The sequence below is a fragment of the Tiliqua scincoides genome, chromosome 1, assembly GCF_035046505.1.
Source record: "Tiliqua scincoides isolate rTilSci1 chromosome 1, rTilSci1.hap2, whole genome shotgun sequence".
NCBI lineage: Eukaryota > Metazoa > Chordata > Lepidosauria > Squamata > Scincidae > Tiliqua > Tiliqua scincoides.
This window is the reverse complement of record NC_089821.1, coordinates 223,509,584-223,514,156: the sequence shown is the minus strand read 5'-3', so window position 1 is coordinate 223,514,156 and position 4,573 is coordinate 223,509,584. Positions and strand designations below refer to the sequence as shown.

The 4,573-nt window shown below is 45.2% G+C and overlaps 1 pseudogene; it reads right to left on the bottom strand.

The window, feature by feature from the left end:
• Positions 1–4,160: 4,160 nt before the first annotated feature.
• Positions 4,161–4,277, bottom strand: LOC136638187 (5S ribosomal RNA; annotated as a pseudogene).
• Positions 4,278–4,573: the final 296 nt, after the last annotated feature.

The following is a 4,573-nucleotide window of genomic DNA, read 5'->3' as shown; positions in this document are numbered from 1 at the left end:
GGGGTTTGGCAGCCCTGCAATAGTGTGTCATTTAAAAAAGTTTGTCCTGGTGCTAAAAAGTTCGGAAATCACTGTTCTAATCCTATGTACATTCATTTGGGGATAAATCTCATTGTTCCCAGTGAGACATGGGAGGGGGCTGCAAAGGTTAGATGTAATCTCTCCATAGGCCCAGTCCTACGGCACTTCCCTCTGACAGAACTCTGTCAGCACAAGGCCCTCTTCATTGGCACTGCAGATGCAATGACAGTGGCGTCACTAGGGTTCATGTCACCCAATGTGGGATGCCAGTGAGTTACCCCCATGCAGTGGGTGGGGCAACACCCAATGTGGTGGGCGTGGTGATGCACCATAGCCCTGCCCCCACTGGTTTTTTGGCTGTACCTTTTGTTAGAACACAGATATTTCAATGTGGTTTGTTTCATTGCATTCTGCATGAAATTATGCATTGATTGATATATAATATGATGGTCTCACTCCTCCAAATTCTGATTTTAGTGATTTTGAAAACTTGTAGAGTCACACATGCACACCCCTGTGTCAACTTACTAACACCTTACTGCAGCAGTTCTTAAACATTTAGCACTGGGACCCACTTTTTAGAATGACAATCTGTCCGGGACCCATTGGAAGTGATGTCATGGCCAGAAGTGACATCATCAAACAAATTAAAATAAATAATTATAAATAATTAAATTAAAATAAAAGAAATAATTAAATAAGGGGGAGCCAGTCCTGTTCCAAGTGAATCTACTCTGAAGTAAGCCCTGTTGTGGTCAATGGGGCTTACTCTCAGGAAAGTGTGGGTAGGATTGCAGCCTGTGAGCCCAATCCTATGCATGTCTACTCTGAAGTAAGTCCTATAGTGGTCAATGGAGCTTACTCTGTAGTCTGCCTGCAATAACAACCCCCCAAAAAGAATCAATGAGATTTCCAGCCCTCCCAGTGCCCAGTTTAAAGTTCTATTTCAGGCATATCAAGATAGACCCACCTGGTTTTGCAAGTGCAAAATAGAAAACGTTCCCCTTACCAGCTCAAGCCTCTTTGTCCTTTTTAGTGGGGGGGGGGGGGAAGGATGCCTTCTGTATCATTTGTGTTCCAGTTCCATCGGATCGGGACCATTCTGGTGTCCTCACATTCCCCTTTGCCTGGCTTGACCACCAACCAAGGCACGTCTGCCTACTTGTGAGTAAACGCAACCATGTGGTTAAGTTTGCTTTCCATAGGGCTCCATAGACTGGCAGCTGGGAGGGAGCATAGAGCTCCTTGGGTGTTTTTTGAGGGCTGCATTCATTGGATTGGGACCATTCTGACCTCTTTGGATTCCTCTCAGCCTGCCCTTTTTGACGGACTATGGCAAGTACACCTACTTGTGAGTAAACGCACAATACGGCTCACTTTCACTTTCCATAGGGATCCATTCATTTTTTCTTTCTGGTTTTTTAGCCATAACTTTTGAACGAAAGGAGCGATTTCAATTCTGTTTTTTGCATTGCACTCTGCTGGGAATTCCACATCCAATGTATATGGCATGATAGGGTAGCTCCTAATGCCGCAGTTTTAGCATATCACCCCCCAGGGTGCGTCTCCCCTCCCTGGCGTGTCACCTGGTGTGGCCTGTACCCCCCTAGAGACGCCACTGTGTGAGTAAGCAAATGTACCTGGGCTGGTGGTCAGGGTAGGCAAAGGGGAATGTGAAGCCACCAGAATGGTTCTGATGGAACTGGAGCTCAACAAGTCAGAAGGCAGCCTCCCCCCTCACTAAAAAGGATCAAAACAGAGGCTTCAGCTGATAAGGTGAAACTTTTTGAGACTTGCAAAGCCAGGTGGATCCTGACAGTGATCTGGAAGTTCTTCAATTGAATTGGGCACTGGGTAGGGCTGAAATTGTACTGATTTCAGAAGGAGATGTTATTGCAGGCAGGCTACAGAGGAAATTCACTTGGTGGTACAGGGCTGGCTTCTGCTTACTTAATTATTTGTTTTACTTTAATTATTTACACTTATTTATTTTAATTTGCCTGGTGATGTCAGTTCCACCATGACATCATTTCTGGTGGGTCACGGATAGATTGTCATTCTAAAAAGTGGGACACAGTGCTAAAAGTTTGAGAATTGCTGCAATAAGGTGTTAATAAGTTGACACCCTGGGTGTGTGTGTGACACCACTAGTGACTAAAATCACAGTTGGGAGGAATTATACCATTATGTTATATATCAATCAATGCATAATTTCATGCAGAATGTGTTCTATCTTTGTTCTATCAAAAGGTACAGACAAAGAACCAGTGGGGAGGGAGTGATGGTACATCACCAAGCCCACCACCTGGGGTGTTGCCCCACCCACTGCATGGGGGTGACGCGCTGGCATCCCACACCAGGTGACACGAACCCTAGTGACACCACTGTCATTGCATCTGTAGTGCCAATGAAGAGAGCCTTGTGCTGACAGAGTTCTGTCAGAGGGAAGTGCCGTAGGACTGGGCCTATGGAGAGATTACATCTAACCTTTGCAGCCCCCTCCCATGTCTCACTGGGAACAATGAGATTTATCCCCAAATGAATGTACATAGGATTAGAACAGTGATTTCCGAACTTTTTAGCACCAGGACAAACTTTTTAAAATGACACACTATTGCAGGGCTGCCAAACCCCAGCCCGGGGGCCACTTGCGGCCCTCGAGGACTTCCAATCCGGCCCGCAGGTAGCTCCCAGTATTCAATGAGCCTCTGGCCCTCCAGAGACTTGCTGGAGCCCGTGCTGGTTTGATGCAACTGCTATCGTGAGGGCGACTGTTGACCTCTTGCATGAGTTGTGGGACAAGGGTTCCCTCTACTGCTTGCTGTTTCACGTCTGTGATGCAGCAGCAGCAGCAGTGAAGGAAAGGCCAGTCTTGCTTTGTGCAAGGCCTTTTATAGGCCTTGAGTTATTGCAAGACCTTCATTCATTCATATAAGTTCCATCTCTAATATATTCATTTATGTAAATGTATTCAAATTTGAAATGTAAATTAATTCTTTTTTTATTCCTGGCCCCCAACACAGTGTCAGAGAGATGATGTGGCCCTCCGGCCAAAAAGTTTGGACGCCCCTGCTCTATTAGGACGCACCTAGGTTTACCAGATTTTAAAAAAGAAGATCTAGAATGAAGTAGTATTTAATTTAATTTATTTATAAGTAGTAATAACCAGAAAAAAGACCCTCAAACATTTATCTCCCTATATTTACACATACTTGTAAACTGAAGGAGCTGAGCTCTTTGGAAGGTAATTAGCAGCGACAGTACCTGATTTTAGCAGCTCAGGACTTCAGTAGCAGCTCAGGATTTGAGGCAATTGGTTATCTTTCCATCACCCTTTGGCAACCTGCCAAAAATCAGGTCACAACTCACCAGTGGGTCCTGATACACAGTTTGGGAACCACTGGATTAGAAGACTAGTCAAAAGTTTTCTGTTCACAAAAAAGCATTTAGGTCAGTGGTTCCTTAACTTCCCAGGAGCTTTACTCCTGGGGTAAGCCTTTGTTGGGCAGGGGCAGCGAAGCAATCCCCAGGATCACGTCCCTGCGGAAGAAGGAGGGCTATTTTTAAACGAAACATATGTGCTATCAGGGTCCAGGTGATGTGGAGTGCTTGCAGGGCTCGCCGCAGCTTCTAAATAGTGAAAGTTGCAAATGCAATGAGACTGGAAATTCCACTTCTGGTTTAATCATGCTTGCAACTTCACTATTTAGAAGCCATGGGGAGCCCTGCAAGTGCTCCGTGGGGTTCCCCGCACCCCCTGGACCCGGAGAGCACGTGTGTTTAAAAATAGCCCCCCTTCCCCTGCAGGGGTGCGATCCTGGGGATCGCTTCACTGCTTTCCCCTTGCCCCCACCCTTTAAAGGGAACAGTGCATCATTTCATGAGCTGGTGGGTCGCGACCCATCAGTTTGAGTACCACTGATTTAGGTTACTGGAGAAAGTGGAAGAGGTCTTTTTGAATTTCTGGTTGTTTTATATATGTGGTTTCTGTAGGAACAGAGATTGTTGTTTTCATTGTAATCTTTTTGCTGTAAGACATTTCAGGAGTCCAGCTGGGCTGGGAAGAGAGTATAAGTTTAACAATTAAGCTGCATTGCCCTTATGGTTGGCAACCTTCAGTCTCGAAAGACCATGGTATAAGCCTACAGCACTAGGTATTCCCAGGCGGTCTCCCATCCAAGTACTAACCAGGCCTGACCCTGCTTAGCTTCCGAGATCAGATGAGATCGGGCATGTGCAGGGTAACAGTTGCAATTAAATTAGTAAGTAAATATAATATCTGTTCTGAAATTGAGAGGTCTCTTCATTAAATAGCATCTACTAAATTACATTCAAATGGATTTATCAAATTAACTCTGGGATACATCACTGGGAAACTTCTTTGTAACCTCTGTCCACACTCCTGTTTCCCCCCCCCCCGCACAAATTGCTTCAAGTTCTTGATAATACGAATTGCATCTATCAAATGTTACTGATTGCATGAAATTGAGATATTTACCTTATTTGACTTTCCCTTCTTCCATCTCATTCTGAGGAAAGGAGTGAGTCATGG